The sequence below is a fragment of the Ascaphus truei genome, chromosome 3 (genome assembly GCF_040206685.1).
Source record: "Ascaphus truei isolate aAscTru1 chromosome 3, aAscTru1.hap1, whole genome shotgun sequence".
NCBI lineage: Eukaryota > Metazoa > Chordata > Amphibia > Anura > Ascaphidae > Ascaphus > Ascaphus truei.
Genome location: NC_134485.1, coordinates 390,274,915 through 390,294,504, shown reverse-complemented (window position 1 = coordinate 390,294,504; position 19,590 = coordinate 390,274,915). Strand labels below are relative to the sequence as shown.

The window sequence follows — 19,590 nt, the reverse complement described above, 5'->3', positions numbered from 1 at the left end:
AACATGCGAAATTCCCTCTGCTACAGCTGGCAGCTGCCCGTGAAACTCAATGAGAAATACTTTCTAATGCATTTGAATATGTTTCAAGCTTCTAGTGATAAATATAAATAAATAAACTTGGAAAAGAAGATGGTGCTGTGTTGGAGGACAGGGTAATCATCCTGTAACGTATTAAGCAAACAGCTGCATGGACTTATATTGTAGTTTGCATGGATAATGGGATGAGGACGTCAATGTTTCAGTTTTGAGAAACGATATATTTGGCCGGAGTTACATTTTGCAGCATCTTATGACGAGGTTGCAAAGATAAGGCTTCATTAAATACATTTTTACAAAAATGTACCATATTAACTTCTTCTAGCACAGGAAAAGTACATAGTGGTATTTTGTTTTTTAAGAACTTTTTAGTCAGAAATGGAACCTGCTTTTGAAGTACATTTTTAATGCAGTTAGCAAATAAACAATGTATTTTACATGTATTTCCAGATGTGCGACCTTTTTCGTGTGTGGTAATGCAGAACATTGAGTCTGAAGACCTTTGTTGGCCCAATTCTGCATGTGGAAGTGAAGATCACAGCAAATAGACACATTAACAAAATGTGGCTCTTAATATTCAGCAACTCTGTGCTTCTACTGAAATTTTTGTTTGTCGGGTGTTAGCGGTATCAAAACCACTAGCAGAACTCTGACATTCAGAGAGAAGAGGATAAGAATGATCCATAGCGCCTAAAAGGCAAATCAGGAGAGAGGTCCGATGAAAAATGAACCGATAGCTACCAGGTAGGATGAGGAGTACTGGTGCATGGTAGAAATGTGAGCTGGAAGAGTCAGATGGGGGTGAAGGGATGCTTACTTAAAGCTGCAACATGTTGATTTGGCTTTCAATATGCAGTGAGACATGCTCCTCTCAAAGGCTGTGCTTCTCTTCTTTAATGCAGCAAGTAGGAACTGAGTTACGGAGAGAGAACAGGGAGCATGTACAGTATGCAGCTCAGTGAGCGATAAGTCTACACGGGGCAGCTATAATCTAATAACACTTCCTTAAATACAAATTCCTCATGCAACTAGTTATTGAGTGCAAGGGAAGAGAGGTGGCTTAGTGTTGCTTTAGTTAATTTATTGTAAAACGTAGACATGTAGCAGATGTTATTACCCCTGTTAACACGTTATGCAATGTAAAAAAATGAGCTACATGTTTGAATTTTGCGTATTGGCTGGCGCAGAGCAGGTATTGGCGTTATTACAAATCACAATTGTACTGCAATATCAGACATAAACACTAGGTGGTTCCAAAGATACTGTATATTGTAGAATTCTTATGAAGACTACTGAGTGTGATCTGTCACTCAGACACATGAACTTACATGAGCAACAAGCTGTTGCACATCACAGCTCAAGGGGAACTAAAATGTGTTCCATTTATTGCTACGCATGTATATATACAGTACTATACTATATGCAGTGCAGTTGTTTTGTGATCAAGTTTATTATATTTACTCTACCTTATTTTATGCAACAATTTGAGCCCCCCCACGCTAGAACAATGTCATAATTTCTACGATAGCAGACACAGTTAATACCCTTTTGGGGTCTCGCCCAACTCTGGCCGCTGACAGCCTATCTGAATCACCTTGTTTCCCGGAGTACCTGGTTCCAGCGGTATGAGATGGATCACACTTAGATTCTTGTGTTCCCCACATGACTAAATTAGCATAGTGTAATGCACTGATCCTCAAAAGTACGCCTCCAGGGTTATCAACAGACCAGGTTTTAAGGTTATCCCTGCTGCAGAATATCACTGACTGAGCCACCTGTTGAGGCCTGTTGGTAGCCCCTGGGGCCTAAGTTTGAGCACAGGTGCTGAGATGGACTGTATTTGTTTCCTATTTCTGTGATACACCTAAGAATACTCATACAAGGAACATTAAAATAAACAGACACAAATCTAATATATAAATAACAACCCCCAACTTAAACCCCTCACGACTACCTTCCCCCTAACACCCTTCCCCCTTAACAACACCCTCATCCCTACAGCATCCTTCCATCTTCACAACACCGTCACCCCTCCCACCCCCCTCTCCATATCAAGAACAAATATTAGGTCAGTCTGACCCTGTCTGGCAGCCTAGTTGTTGTTCTTGCTGGCTGTCCCTTTTTAAAAACCTGCTGGGAAAGGAGTAAATAATTGTGTTACTTAACGTACAGTACAATACATAACATGTACTGTATAATCCAAACTAAACCTGTGCTGAACGTATTGTTATACTGTGCTTTTTATTGTACACTACCTCACCCTAAAGTCCTATAAAGCAAATTACAGCCTGCTCAGTCAGTGCAGCTGCAGTTCTTCATCTGTTGCCATCTAGAAATGGCAATACAGAGAGAAAGCAGTTATCAGCACAATATTTTTAAAAACTTTTTTGTTACATTTAAATGATTAACATTCAAGTATCTTATGGGAACATTGCCAATTAATCGCACCTGATTATCGCACCTGAGACTGTAATGTTAAACATACACCTCTATCACCCACATGGATCTGTTTGAGTGGAATCTAACCTCACTCGCCAAGAAAAGGTCCGGCTGGATCCCGTTCAAGCTTGGTTCTGTGAAAAAATGGGCGTTTGTCCCACGAGACCTCCCAGAACATGCTCCGCACAACTCCTGTCTTGCCCTCAAACATAAATTATCATTCTTTAAATGCACAACTTCTTTCTGAAAAAGCTCAAGCGCAATAACTGAACTCGTCAATGGCACTGAAAATAAACCAGCTTAAAGGGACTATTCACTAAACCTCGATAAAATCAGTACATTAGCGAGCGGCTTTGCATTGTTATACTGCACTGTAAAACAGGTGTGTCAAAACGGTATTCACTAAAAAGCGTGGTAAAAAAATGCAAGATCCCACTACTTGTATTTTCATTTTTAAGTGAAACGTCTTACGTGGTGAAGGCAGTTACAAAAATGTCAGTGGTGTAAATCTCCTTCATGGAGGAGAAAATGGTTACGGAAGTAAGGTATTGAGTTTGCGCAGAAGTGGGCCGGAAATAGTGGTGGCCCGCAGCGGGCAGAGGTGACCGTCGCCATGCACATGCGCAGATGCAGCCGTCACATGCATGCACAGACCTAAACCCCTCTAAGCAGCTAAGCCAGACTGGAGTGGGGGGTGGCGGAGTGGGGGGTGGTGGAGGGGGGGGAGGGGTATGGGGCACACATGCACACACCTCCCCATCCAGCTGCAACAAGTTCAGAAGAGTTCAGAAGATTGAAAGCACTCAGAAAGAACAACATTTCCTTGTCACAGGAGCAGAACAGTCTATAATTTATTTTTCAGACAAACAAAAACAGATGGGGTGTGTGCCGAGCACGCGCGTTGTAAGTAAAACTTCTTTGTGTTTTGTCACTGAAATTGGCTATGATTTTCATGTTTTTGATTGAATGAAAACTTTTGAGAGTAGAATTACAATTTCAATGACAAAACACAAAGAAGTTTTACTGACAACGCGCGTGCTCGCCACACCCCTTTTTTCCCCCTAAGTGTTATCGCACTGAAACTGTTTAAACTGCAGCCTGGAAGAGCTGCACAGAAACGCTGTGTCTCCATGCACAGCTCTTACAAGCAATCGTGCAGTTTAAATATTCATTTTAATAATAGTGTACGGGCGCAAGGGGTTTCGTGACCTGAACCACATTAATTTCAGCCTCACGGACCCCCTACTTCCCGGGTTGCTTGCCCTGTATGGGGTGCCGGTATCTCCTGTGCATTTAAATCTCCTGTGTCACGTGATCGGGAGATTTAAACATGGCAGGGATACCGGTACCCCATACCAGAGCCTCTAACTCGGGAAGCAGGGGGTCCCAAGGCTGAAATTAATGTGGTTCAGCTCAGGAGACCCCCTGCTCCTGTACACTATTATTAAAAATGAGATTAAAGCAACTTCATTACCTTTGCGGCTAGTCACTAAGGCAATGAAGGGGTTAAGGCACAGTAGCTGGCTTATTGGGGGCAGTGGGGGTGAGTGAAGGGGGTACTTAGCCCAGGGTGGGTGATTAGGCATATCAGGAAGGTTGAAGGGGTTAACCCCTCCTGCTACCCACCCAGGAGGCCTAACCACCCACCCTGGGCCAGGTACCCCCTTCACTCACCCCGTCGACCCCAAATAAACATTACAATACCTACTATCGACCAACATAAAGTAAATTAAAGTTGCACTTACGACTGCCAGGATTAAGGCCATCCTCATCACCGTCCTCCGCATCCTTGTCTTCTGTGGTCAGCAACATTACAATAAAAAAACAAACTAATGGCCACTAACAACTTGATCACTTTAACGGTTAGTAACCGTTATAGTAACTAAGGGGTTAACACCCCTCCCCTGCTACCCACCTGGGTGGCCTGACCACCATCCCGGGGCAACTAAACCTGTGCCCCCCACCCATTACCTATTGATTGGCACAGTGGTAAACCATGCCCCCAATATGGGAATGGATTGCCACACTGAAAATGAATGGGCAAGCTAAAAAAAAAAAACAGGCACAAATATAAATATTAAATATTAAATAAATATAATATGGGCATGGTTTATTACTATGGCAATGAATGGTCACGCTACAAAGAAAACAAACAAACACTGAGTAAAATAAATAACACTGCAATAAAATAAAGAATATGCCAATAAACCAAATGATTGGCACAGTGGTACACCATGCCCATACAATATGGGCATGGTTTGCCACTATGGCAGTCAATGGGCAACCTAAAAAAAATATAAAACAATTAAATAACAACAAGCTCTAAAAATACAAAGCAATTAAATAAAAACAAGCACCAAAAATACAAAACATAATAAAAAAAAGAAAACATTTGCCAAAAAATGGACATACTTGTCACTGCCCGAAAGAGGCAACGATAAACACATTTGCAATTAATAGGCAACCTAAAAAATACAAAAAAATCAATAAAAATACCAAAAATAATATACAATCAATGTTTTTCTTACCTTTGATGTCTTCACCCTCTGATTCCGACTGCAGCAGGAACGTTTTGATCCTCGACGCAATACTCCTCAACAGCCGATGGTCCTGTGGTAAGTTATTTCCGCTTTCTATTCTTCTTTCTTTGTAATCCAATCCAATGTGCCGGATGTTGTCCCGTCATCTTCTTGGTTTCAAATGAGATGGGACAGTCCTTATAAAAGGCCTGTAATGTCACATTTGAGTGTCATATGGTACACCCCCAATCCGATTGGCCATATATCGAACACTCTAAATTATTACTGCAATTTTGATGCATATCAACTTAAAATTGCGGTAATAATGCTCGTAATTTTTTCTTTTGCCGGGTGCGATATTAACTCCATTTTAACATAGTTTGATGTATACAGCCTATAAAATCTTGGCCAAAACATAATGTGACAAAAAATTCTGTTGGTAATGTAGTACTTAATCTTTACAAATTGGACGAGTAGCATTTTTCTCTCTTCATCTACCATGGTAACAGTCAGCATGCAGGGGCACCTTCACACCGCACTGGAGAAGTGTAAAGATCGGGTGCAGGCGTCGCCCCTGAGATGGCAGCATCAGCAGCAGACTTCGCTCCAGAGTTTAACACTAACTGACTGCTGATGTTCTTCGTCAGTGCCTGCTGTGCTGAGCTCACTCAACAACAAATCATGGGGCTGATTCTTGCAGCAGCTTCTGCTGCTGTACTCCTTAGCTATTGGCTGCTCTGCCTTTATATGCTCAGCTATTGCTGCTGCAATTTGGCTGAGCATACAGTAGATATTCTTTTCTTGTGACGACGTGCTGGTCGCAAGCACTTGATATTGCCTGTCCTGCCCTGCCTTGCTTTGCCTTGCCTTGCTTTGCCTTGCCTGCTTTGCTGTGTTTTATCTTGCAGTTCAACAGAACCGTGGCTTTTCTCTACAACGATCCTGACTCTCTCCAACCCACGACTACGGCTAGTGACCCGAAAGATCCATACCTTCTCCTATCCTCGATGACAGCAAGTTATACTACGATCCTCCCTTCTCCAACTCTGACTCGGCTACCCACGACTACGAATCTGCATTCCAGACATGATCTCACGGCCTCAGGTCGATGTTTCTATATCTCCACCTCAGCGTCGCAGTCCAGTCCAGTTTGTGGCGCGCACCCTTTACTGTGGAATAAGACTTATTGTTTTTCCTTCTTTTCGCAAAGCAACAATTTTGTTGCTAAAGTCTTTACTCATTTTCTTTGTCATGATGAAAATAGCAATAAGGGCAGACATTCATTCAATTAGATTGGGATAAAGACACCATTGGAACTGAGGTACAGCACAGCTACTTATGCTAAATGAGAAAATGCTTCTTTTTGTAGCTCCTGTCTGAACCAATTAAAGATCGCCTCTTTGCTATTGCGTCATAGTAATTAGCCAATCATGTCAACACCGTTATAATTGAAAAGGTTAAATAGTTATGTGGGTAGCAAAATAAAGTACATACAGGGCATCTGTATCATTCACACTACAAAAATGAAGGCTGCAAGATTCTAAGGGTCCTTAATTGTGCACTCACCTCAGGATTTGAGCAGTACATTTCCCTGACCACAGACCTTGTGCTAGGAATTGGACTGTTGGTGCATCACAGAGGTCACTCATGAGGAACAACTTTGACTGCCTCCTGTGACACGAATGTGGGCACTCAAATGCACGTCCAGTGCCACTGCAGGGGCAAATGAACCCTTCTACGACAGAAACTGTTGGATTTTAATAACAATGTGACAATTTACTTTGGTGAGTTAAAAGCTATGCTCAGTGAGGCACTAATACGACATGGGACCACCATCACAGCACGACTGCAGCCCACTGTTATTTAATGAGTAAGTCCCCAGGACATCTCCATGTCCAAACCGGAACATTGACCCTGCTTGAAATGCCACAGATTAGGAACCCAAGAGCCACAGCACTCCTGACGTGACAAGTGGTGAAAATAGCACTGCATGGGAAGTACTTTCCAACATCCAAATAAACAGATTGCAGCGGCACAGGCAAAGGGAGGCACATCGCTTTGCCCAGCTGCTTGTCCGGTAACATATTCCCTACGAGCTTTAAATGACCTGGAATCAGAATGTGAATTGTGACGGGTCAAGGGGAAAGAGGTCTACCGCTAACTCTAAGGAGAGAGTTAATATCTGTCACACAGAAACAGTTCAAACTATCCAAGGATGTCTCCAACAAAATAACAAATGCATTAAATGACGTACTAAGAATGCCACACTCTCAAGGCTGGAGCTGATGTAGTCACTTTAGTGCCTTATGTTTGAAGGTATTGTTATCAGCGCTCCAGCATTTGTTTACAATTCTTAATGTGTTATATAAAAGTTTTTTTTCATTTATCTGTTTAACTTTTATACAATATTGTGTTTACAATTGTTACAATAAAGATAAATGTTCAATAATAATGTTTTTTTTAAATAACTTATTGTGGGTAGAAGACAGATCATTCAGTCACATACAGTAGTAACATGAAGGGATGACAAAGTTTATTGTTACAGTGTTTGCTGCAATCACTAATTACTAATTAAAAGTGATTGTAAATGTGCCTCTTTATGTAAGACACCCAAATGCAAAGGTGCAATAATTCTCCCATTAATTAAAAAGAAAGAAAACCCTCTCTGAAACAGCAAATAAATACATGATAAAAGTACTATGCATATAATCACTAAATGGTTATAAGATAATAACACAGGACATGAGAGACAAACTTCACAGTTATAACACGGTCTAAGTGTACAGGTTACTGAGTATTTTGTTTGACGCTCATATTCTACTTGTCATGCTTTAATCGCCGAAGAACAAAACCAACTCATGCCCAGATACGGCAACGTACAAGTATGTTGGAAGGCATATACGGGCTAAACAGCGTATAAGGGATGATGCCATTTTCAAATTGCATGCATGAGCAGGGCCTCAGACAGATTTTCCGGGGCCCAGGTATAGAGTTACACCCGGACCCCCTCCCCCGTGTGAGCGGTCTTGCGAGCCCCCCATTTCATACCTCGCGAGCCACTTTCATTCCCCCCCCTCTTTCTATGTATTTCTCTCCCCTCCGTCTCACTCACTCTCTTCCTCACGCAGCCCCTATTACCTCTCACTCTCCATCAATTACCCCACTCTCACGCAATCCCTCCCCGCCTCACATGTATTTCTCTCCCATGTGTCTCACTCTTACTCCCTATTCCTCACTCATACCATCACCTCCTCTCTTACACCCCCTCTCTCCTCTCACTCTCCCCCCCTCCGTCAATTACACCACTCATTCACACCCCCACTCACACAATCCCCCCACATAATACATACCAAAAAACCCCACTCCCCCAAATACAAAAAACCTTCCCACCCCCAAATACATACAACCCGCCCCACCCTCCAAATACATATTTTAAAAAAACTACCCCCAAATACATATTTAAGAAAAACACCCCTAATACATAAATAAAAAAAACCACCCCAAAAAACATATTAAATAAAACCCCACCCCAAATACATATATTAAAAAAAACACCCCCCAAATACATATATTAAAAAAAACACCCCCCAAATACATATAAAAAACAACCCCAAATACATATTTAAACCCTCCCCCCTAATACATATAAAACCCCCAAATACATATAAAAAACAGCCCCAAATACATATAAACCCTCCCACCCCCTAAATACATATAAAACAAAACCCCAACCACCAAATACATATAAAATAAACCCCTCACCCTGAATGAATATTTAAAAAAAAAACACCCCCAATTACACATAAACCCCCCAACCCCCAAATACATATAGAAAAATACACCTCCCACAAAATACATATAAAAAACCCCACCCCAGATACATATTAGAAACAAAACACCCCCCAAATACATATAAACCCGCCCAAATACATCTAAAAAAAAAAACATGCACAAATACATATAAAAAACACCCCCCAAATGCATTACAAAATAACAACCCCCGAAATATATATTTAAAAAAACACCCCCAAATACATATAACCCCCAAATACATATAAAAATACTGTAACCTCCATCCCCCCCAAATACATATAAAAAAACAACCCACCTTCCAAATACATATAAAAAAACAACCCCAAATATATATATATATAAAGAACCCCCACCCTGCGGGGAGCCGGTCCTCTCCTTGCCGCCCGGCCCTGCTCTCCCCCAGCTGCGGGCCTCCCTCACTGACTGTCCCACTCTGAACTTCTGACGCAAGTGCACGCCGGGCCACCCTTTCATGCCGGTGTGCGCTGGAAGCTGAGCCCAGCTTGCTTCCGATGTGTGCCGACATCCGAGAGGCCTGGCGTGCGCCAGCATCAGAATCTCGGCGTGGGACAGTCAGTGAGGGAGGCCCACAGGTGGGGAGAGCCAGGCCCGGCAGCGAAGAGGGGACCGGCAGCCGTGCCCCCCGCAGCCAAAGGGCCTTGGACACTTGTCCCGGCTCTCCCCCCTGCTGGCAGCCTTGTGCATTAGCACTACAATTTACACCCAGCACCACACGGTGACAATCATGATGTATAGTAACTCAAACATCACAACGCGCTATACTATGCGACATATGTTAACGCGATAGAAACGATAAAAAGGGCACTATGTTATAGTACACCAGCAGGTGCTGTAATGTCTGCTATACAGTACCTGTAATTCATTTAAAAACACTTTTATTCTTTTTAAATTCTGATGATAAAGTACATGCAAATAATCATTTTGTTTATATTTATTAAAAATTAAATGATATATCTAATGGGTTATATTTGACATAAATGAACATTAAATAGACCTATTAGAGTTTTTGGGTTGTCTTTTTAACTAATATTTATCATGAAAAGCATATTATTATCACCAAATGTTTGTTAATAACATTGTTATGGGAAATCTTGTGTTATTGCCCAACCCAAGGACCCTATAATGTTCTAATAGCTGCTGTATCTATATATTTGTGTCAGAAAGTTGTTGTCAGGAATCGGCGTTCTCCGCGCTCCCCACACAGAGCACTCACTTCCCTCGCCGATTCCTCTGCTCAGCGCCGGTCGCGCCAACGCCTTCCCGCGCGCACACCTGCACCATCCACTGGCTCGGTCCACACGCGTACACGCGTTACGGAGCGCGCTCAGTCTGCACACTCTTCTTCCCGTCCCCCGGACCTCAGGCTCCACCCCCGCAAGCTGCACGGGCATACTCAGGTTACCAACAAGTCTCACCTGGCCTGTTATGCCTGCACCAATCTGCAGTGTCTCCCTGTAGCTCTTCCTGTCCCGCCTCCGTTCCTAATTGGACCTTCCTGCTTTATCTAGCTCCTCTCTGCTCTCAGTCTTTGCTCGACATAGTCTCTGCATGGAAAAACTTCAGGATTCTCTCAGTGTTTTCACAGGTTCTGACACGGCTTGTACGACTACCCCCTCTGGCTCTCGATCTCGGCACTCCTTGGACAACACTCACTCTTATACCCCTCGAACCCGGCTTGGACTACTACTACGGAACTTCTTTAACCGGTACCGGCAGTATTGCTAGCAAACACCACCTGGCCTGACAACGCCTAATTCACCACACTCCGGACACGCTCCTTCTGCTGCGGGTGTGTGTTCCTATACGTCCCCACCTCAGTATAAGGGACGGGTCTGGTCTGCGGGCAGCATCGGCGTAACATTATGTCGATCCCACAAGACACAGACCAGACTGACATGGCCTCCATGATGACGGCCATGTATCAACAGGTCCAGGCCCTAACGGACCAAATGGCTCTTCTCACTGAACAGGTACAGGATCTTTCATTTCAAGCACCACCTGTTGCCGCACCGCCACTGTCGCCAGAACCAGTATCTGCCGCGACCTCGGGCCCAAAGATCCCGGCACCTAAACCGTATGCGGGGGATCCGCTCGCCTGCCGCGGTTTCCTCAATCAATGCGAGATCCAGTTTGAGATGGCTCCGCAGCAGTATTCCACTGGTCGCAAGAAAGTGGCGTATGTTTACAGCCTGCTTACAGGGAAAGCGCTGGCATGGGCCTCCCCAATTTGGGAAGTTCGTCCCGATATCACCCGCGACTACGCAGCCTTTAGATGAGACTTTCGACAGGTCTTCGATACCCCAGCACACCAAGAAACTGCCTCTGACTCTTTGCTTGAGCTTTCCCAGTTACGTCATTCCGTGGCCCAGTACGCCTTGGAGTTCAGGACCATAGCAGCTGAGACACGATGGGGCCAGGAGGCTTTGGTCTCAGTCTTCTGGCGAGGCTTAACGGATTCCGTGAAGGATGAGCTCGCCTCACAACCCATGCCAGGGCTTCTGGAGGAACTCATCTCCCAAGCCAATCGAGTGGATCAGCGCCTTCAGGTACGCCGCCTCCAGCGCCAGCTTCCCCGATTTATGCCCTTCCGTGCTCCTTCTCCCAGATTCTCTCCAACCCCAGGACCTGCGTCTCCCGCTACCTGCTCTGGAGGCTCCTGAGCCGATGCAACTTGGAGTCCAGCATTCCCAGACACCGATGCAGCAAGCTCGCCAAGCTGGTGGATTATGTTATTACTGCGGATTTTCCGAGCATCTGGTCCGTGAATGTCCACTATGCCCGGGAAACGACCGAACCCAGTGGGCACTCCCTACCGAAAGGGCACTCCCTGGGTGCTAAATCTCCTTGTCCCCTTTCCAGGAAGGAACTTCCCAAAAAATTGACCATTCCCGTTTCTCTCTCGGGTCGTACCTTCCGCACCTCCACTGCAGCATTTATCGACTCCGGCGCGGGAGGAAATTTCATGGACCAAACCTTCTCTAAACAGAACCAGATTCCACTCGTTAGGAAGAAGTCTCCCGTTGCCTTGGTTGGGATCGACAACCGTCCGCTCACCCCAGCATACATTGCCTTGGAAGCTTGCCCCATCACCCTTTCCTCTCACTCCCACGAGGAGAGCTTTGCCTTTGATGTTATCCACGCTCCCGGAACTCCAGTCACTCTCAGCTTCTATTGGTTGCAGAAGTACAATCCTCTCATCAACTGGACATCCCAAGACCCTATTACTTGGAGGTCAAGGTCAGAGGAGCCATCTCCACCAGCCATACTTCCGCCTCGACTGCTGGCCAATACCTCTGTTCCTGAGGTTATTCTACCTTCTGTTTACCACCAATTCCGGGACGTTTTCAATAAGGTACAGTCAGACCTTCTGCCGCCACACAGGACTTACGATTGTCCGATCGATCTGGTTCCAGGTTACTCCCTACCCAAGTTCAAGACCTACCCCTTGTCGTTACCAGAATCTCATGCTATGGATGAATATATCCAGGAGAATCTCAAGAAAGGCTTTATTCATCACTCCAATTCTCCAGCAGGGGCTGGGTTTTTCTTCGTCAAGAAAAAGGACGGGTCCTTGAGGCCTTGCATCGATTACAGGGGTTTGAATCGCATAACTGTTAAAAATCGTTACCCCCTCCCCCTTATTTCCTAACTGTTCGATAAATTACAGGGGCCAAGATTTTTTCCAAGTTGGATCTACGTGGTGCCTATAACCTGGTGCGCATCAGGAAGGGGGATGAATGGAAGATGGCCTTCAACATGCGTAGCGGACACTACGAGTATCTTGTAATGCCCTTCGGCTTATGTAATGCTCCCGCTGTCTTCTAGGATTTCATCAACAACGTCTTACGTAAGGTACTCAATATTTTTGTTATAGTATAATTGGATGATATCCTGATTTTTTCCAAAGATCTCCAGGACCATATACGCCATACCTCCTACGTCCTTTCCCGTCTCCGTGAACACCATTTGTACACCAAACTGGAGAAGTGCACCTTTCATCAGACATCTACTCCGTTCCTGGGGTACATCATTTCCGATGAAGGTTTTATGATGGATGCCGGTAAACTTCAAGCAGTCACTGAATGGCCAAGACCCAATTCTTTCAAGGCCATACAACGTTTTTTAGTGTTCGCTAATTACTATCGTAAGTTTATACGCAGTTTTTCTACCATCGTGGCACCTCTCACTGCGCTCACCAAAAAAGGAGCTGATCCTTCTGCTTGGTCTTATCAGGCCATTTCCGCCTTCGAGACACTCAAGGAAGCTTTTATATCCGCACCTATCCCCATCATCCCAACATTGAACTTCCCTTCGTCCTGGAGGTCGACGCTTCTGATTGCGGCGTTGGAGCCGTTCTTTCTCAGAGACCAACGCCTCAAGATAAGTTACATCCCTGTGCATATTTTTCCAAGAAATTCTCATCTGCCGAGAGGAACTATGACGTGGGTAACAGGGAACTTCTGACCGTGAAGATGGCTCTTCAAGAGTGGATGCACCTGCTGGAGGGGTCGAAAGAACCGTTTACTATTCTCACGGACCACAAGAACCTTCTTTACATAGAAAATGCTTGACGCCTTGGTCCACGACAGGCTCGTTGGGCTCTTTTATTTTCTCGATTCGATTTTCACCTTTCCTATATCCCCGGGACCAAGAACGTAAAGGCAGACGCACTCTCCTGAATACATTCTTCTGAAGAGAGACCAGAGGAACCTTTGGAGACCATCCTTCCACAAGAGAAGATTCTCGCCACGTCTACTTTCAAGAATCTTGACAAGATTTTGCACTCCCAGAGACGCATTCCCAAGGACTTGGACGTTCCGGACAACAAACTCTTCGTACCTTCCAAATTTGTTCCAGAGGTCCTGTCTTGGGGTCACTCCTCTAAATCTGCAGGTCATCCAGGTTTTAAGAAGACTACTGATCTCATTCGTTGGAATTTCTGGTGGCCAATTATGTCTCAAGATATTCTGGAGTTTACCCGCGCCTGTCCCACGTGCGCTCAAAGCAAGACTCTCCGTCAGAAGCCTCAGGGTTTTCTGTTACCTCTTCCAGTTCCCGACCGCCCCTGGTCCCACATTTCGATGGACTTCATTGTGGAGTTGCCCAGGTCCAGAGGAATGAACACTATCTTGGTGGTCGTGGACAGGTTCTCTAAGATGTCCCATTTTATTCAAGTTAAGGGATTACCCTCATCCCCCGCCCTTGCTGATATCTTTACGGAGCAGATTTTCCGGATTCATGGGATTCCTTTGTCCATTGTTTCTGACAGAGGTTCTCAATTTGTATCCAAATTTTGGAGAACTTTCACCAAGAGATTGGGCATCTCTTCTTCTTTCTCTTCCGCCTATCATCCAGAGTCCAATGGACAAACTGAGAGAATCAATCAATCCCTGGAGAAATACCTGAGATGTTTCATATTCGATTCCCAGGATGATTGGGCTCAACTCCTTCCTTGGGCAGAGTACGCTGTCAATTCTGGTAAAAATGAAGCCACCCGGGAGTCGCCCTTCTTTATAAATTATGGGTTCCACCCCCCCTGCTTATCCATCTCCAACATCCCTTCTGGAGTTCCAGCCGTAGATGAACGCATTACTGCCCTCCAAACCGCATGGTCTAGGATTCAGTCTACCCTTCTCGATTCCTCCCACAGATCGAAACTACAGGCCGATCGTCGTCGTCGTTCGGCACCCAGTTACAAGCCAGGGGATTTGGTATGGCTCTCCTCTAAGAATATCCGCCTCAGGGTACCATCTCCAAAATTGGCACCTAAGTTCCTGGGTCCCTTCCCTATTAGTGAACAAATCAATCCTGTTGCATTCCGGCTCCAACTACCACACAGTATGAAGATTCTTAATGTCTTTCATGTGTCCCTCTTAAAACCATTCATCACCAGTCACTTCTTTCCAGATCAGACTCGTAAACCGGACCCCATTACTGTCCAAAATAACGAGGAATACGAAGTTCACTCTCTTTTCTTGGTGCAGTGGAAGGGCTTTGGCCCTGAAGAGAGATCCTAGGTACCTTTAAAGGAGAAAAGGACAGGGATTAGGGAGTGATCAACTAAATCATACAAATTGTAATATAGAAAAATAATAACTTCCAATCGATAATTATCAATGAAAGTAGGTGCAGCTGTGAATTGAAGTGAATCAAGGAAAATAAGGGATACAAAGTGTTTGTATCCCAGGAGAAAATTCACTTATATGCACACTACTATAGTGCAAAATATAACTTTTAATACTGAGTACTAAAAACATATATTACCGAAAAGAGTGGTATAATAAACATTAAAAATAGATTAAATAGTATAAACAGATGCACCGAGATATAGCTCTCATAAATGTAGATACTCCAGTCAATAATTGCTACTGGAATCCTAGAGGCTAAACGGGGTGCAACCAGCCAAGGTGAGCCCGAAAGCTCAGCACTTACAAACACTAGCACAATAAATGCGTTGCCAAAAGCAGCAGCAGGGATTGAACACTACATGCCCATGAATCCAGTAAGCAACACTGTATCAGTGAAGCCATTCCCTAGCTGCTACACTGTTTTTATATATTTGGCTGTGCTAGTGAACTGCTGGACAAACACTATGTTAAAAACATCCCCATAACGGGGGCTGATGACACAATCACACGTGATTGTGTCATCCGGGGCTGTTTTAACATAGTGTTTGTCCAGCAGTTCACTAGCACAGCCAAATATATAAAAACAGTGTAGCAGCTAGGGAATGGCTTCACTGATACAGTGTTGCTAACTGGATTCATGGGCATGTAGTGTTCAATCCCTGCTGCTGCTTTTGGCAACGCATTTATTCTGCTAGTGTTTGTAAGTGCTGAGCTTTCGGGCTCACCTTGGCTGGTTGCACCCTGTTTAGCCTCTAGGATTCCAGTAGCAATTATTGACTGGAGTATCTACATTTATGAGAGCTATATCTCGGTGCATCTGTTTTTACTATTTAATCTACTTTTAATGTTTATTATACCACTCTTTTCGGTAATATATGTTTTTAGTACTCAGTATTAAAAGTTATATTTTACACTATAGTAGTGTGCATATAAGTGAATTTTCTCCTGGGATACAAACACTTTGTATCCCTTATTTTCCTTACCTTTAAAGGACATTCATGCCCCGGCCCTTCTCAAGTCCTTCAGGAAAAAGTTTCCAGAGAAATCGTTCATGGATCGTCCTGAGGCCGTTCCTGAAGAGGGGGGTACTGTCAGGAATCGGCATTCTCCGCGCTCCCCACACAGAGCACTCACTTCCCTCGGCGATTCCTCTGCTCAGTGCCGGTCGCACCCACACCCTCCCGCACGCACACCTGCACCATCCACTGGCTCGGTCCACACGTGTATACGCGTTACGGAGCGCCCTCAGTCTGCACACTCTTCTTCCCATCCCCCGGATCTCAGGCTCCGCCCCCGTAAGCCGCACGGGCATACTCAGGTTACCAACAAGTCTCACCTGGCCTGTTATGCCTGCACCAATCTGCAGTGTCTCCCTGTAGCTCTTCCTGTACCGCCTCCGTTCCTAATTGGACCTTCCTGCGTTATCTAGCTCCTCTCTGCTCTCAGTCTTTGCTCGACATAGTCTCTGCATGGAAGTACTTCAGGATTCTCTTAGAATTTTCACAGGTTCTGACATGGCTTGTACGACTACCCCCTCTGGCTCTCGATCTCGGCACTCCTTGGACAATGCTCACTCTGATACCCCTTGAACCCGGCTTGGACTACGACTACGGAACTTCTTTAACTGGTACCAGCAAGTATTGCTAGCAAACACCACCTGGCCTGGCAACGCCTAATTCACCACACTCTGGACATGCTCCTTCTGCTGCGGGTGTGTGTTCCTATACGTCCCCACCTCAGTAAAAGGGACGGGTCTGGTCTGCGGGCAGCACCGGCGTAACAGTTGTCTTTTAGAAGCTGTCTTAGCTTAACAATTTGCTGATGGTTGGAGAGGCAACATCTTATCTATTTGGATAACTTTTGCAACATGGAGATACAGTACTATTGTTCTTTTGTGCTTGGTTGGTAAAAGAGTGGAAAGCTTGTGCTATTTAATTTAACCTACCTTACAGTATATTAACTGCATTGCTCTACAAATTATAGCATACATGAGGATACTCCCATTATTTTAAATAAATAAGTACATTGTGAATCCATAAATAAGTCAGGTTTAATTGCAGAATAACAAGGCACATTTTAACAATTTCATAAAAGTTCACAATTAAAATGAAGAAATGAGAGGGTTTTAAAGTAAACATATCCTTTAAAAAAATAAATATATATATATATATATATATATATATATATATATATATATATATATATATATATATATATATACACATTATAAATATAATATAACAATTAGGCTCAACTGCGACAAAATAAAAATTATAGTACTGTATGTACAATAGATAGTGCTTTTGTTCAAAGCTATGAGATTTATACTTAACTAATGAAAGCGCAACTCTAAAGCTACAGTGTTCACTGCAGAATTTTAGAGTTTGTTTTACAAAAATCCTAATTGGGGTCAAACAGTATTTAAGAAGCCCCACAAAAATGATTTTACGCAAACAGAAAATTATAGGAAAAGCCAATAGGAAAATTTATGTTTAAGATGAAAAAGCAAAAGTAAAAGGGAAAAAGAGAAAACGAAAGTTCTCTCTCTGATTTCTCTTTTTCCTTTCTATGACTATCAATTTATCTTATTTGCACTCTCCAAGCTCTCCATTTCTCTTACCTCCATCTGTAATTTCTCTCGCTCCATTTTATAAACTCCAATTCTGCCCCAGCCCCCTACAGTCTGATTTCAGCACTGCTCATGCCACTAAAAGTGCCCTAAACGAAGCAGCTAATTACCTCTATCCTGCCAAAGACCAAGGTCAATTACATCCTGCTTATATTACATGACCTATATGCTGATTGTAATACCATTGGCCATCCTCATCTCCTTCACATTCTCCATACTCTTAGTATCCATTAGAGATGGGAAAACTTAGCAATGTTTGGTCAGCAAATGTTTGCACAAACATTTCTATTTCTTCGCAAAATCCGCAAGAGAGAGAAATCTGTTTTACTAGAGTCCCAGGTTACTTATATACCTCATCAAATATACATTTATACAACATGTGAAGAGGCACTTAAGCAAAAAATGAGCACACCTGAGATGCCTGGGATACAGTATATGCTATTTCCCACACCTATGGATTACCCTTCCCCGCAAAGCACCTTCTCTCTCTGCACCACCAAGTTCTGTCTCAAAACTCACCTCTTTAACAAAGCATTTTACACCTTCATACGCACTTACTGTACCATAACCCGTGCACCATAACCCAAACTCAGACAACACCCCCTACCGCACCCTCCCAAAGTACAGAGCTCCAGCCTAGCTGCATCTGGTTACTTGGTCAGATGTAGCTTGGCAATGTCAAGTGGCTTTGTAATGTACAATTATGATCCCCCTGTATACGACGCATGCATTGCCAGACCGGTCATTTGCCTTGGAGCACAGATTGGCTATCATTTGAGTCCAGGCACAAAGTAAATTTTCTCTGCCTTGCCTTCAAATACTTTCTGGGCAAGCTTTCCAGCTATTTAAACAAGCTCCTCATCCATACTACACACAGCACTTATCACCTGAGATCTGAGTCCAAAAGACTTCACAGTCCAAGGTTCAACAAGGAATCTAAGAAACAAAGAAGTCCAGAGCAACATCCAATGTGACAAAAATACACAGTGAAATACCTATATATCGCTTGAAAAAGGGTCATTTAGTTAATCCTTTGACCAAAGCATATAAGCCTGCGAGCCACTTTCAAGGCATGACCATAATATCGCAGGTCCTAACACTAACTGATTAAAATCCTTATTTAACTCTATAATTAGGGGAAGGATGGTCCTGGCATTGAACCTGTCACAACCAGCTGCATAGCATCACTTAGTAATTATGAGCCGGAATGATTAAATGTATAATATGTGCATGGGTGCCCAGATTATCATTGGTCACTAGGTCAAGTACTTTTTGATGATTGAATTGATTGAACATTACTAAAATAACATTACTTTGACAATGCGCTTAGCGCGAAACATGTTAGCATGATTACCGGTCTCCGGTTTTTGCAATAAAGATTTTTTAGTCACCCTCACTCTCAATTTCGTGATGCGGCACAGCGGCTTTCTGCCTGCTTGTCCCTATGTTTCAGTATTTGCACATCTGCATACGGAGTCTACCCCGGGTGTGAAGGAAGAACTCCAACTTTATATCAAAGGACACAGCAGATGGTCTACAACATATCCTGTGAATATTGATTCATTATGGGCTCAAGTATGTGCAATTGTATAGCATTGTGTGTGCTGTGATTACCTGGTTTGTTCATACTCTCAATAGATTTATAACCTAGGAGGCGTTATTTTGCACAACCCTCACAAGGAGTTATTTTATCTTATGGACACTTAACCATCATGTTGTTATGGAAAGAAGATGAATAACTACTCATTCAACTTTTCTTTCATAGAATTGTGTATTTGTTACCTTATTGAGCCCCAGCCCTCTCTATCCCAGGGAATCTAAAATAATATTAGAAGATTACTAAGTTTATACACACACTATAACACAGTACATACATATTTCAGCAACTTCCCAATGAGACGTATCTACTGTTTCATAGTTATATACATAGTTACAAAGTAGATGAGGTTGAAAAAATACATATGTCCATCAAGTTCAACCTATGTTACATTTAAATGACAAGATA

General features: G+C 43.6%; 1 protein-coding gene across 6 annotated transcripts in view; it reads right to left on the bottom strand.

Annotated features, from left to right (window-relative positions):
* PGR (progesterone receptor) overlaps positions 1-19,590 on the bottom strand; it is a 142,626-nt gene that overhangs the window by 85,330 nt on the left and 37,706 nt on the right. The window lies entirely within an intron of this gene.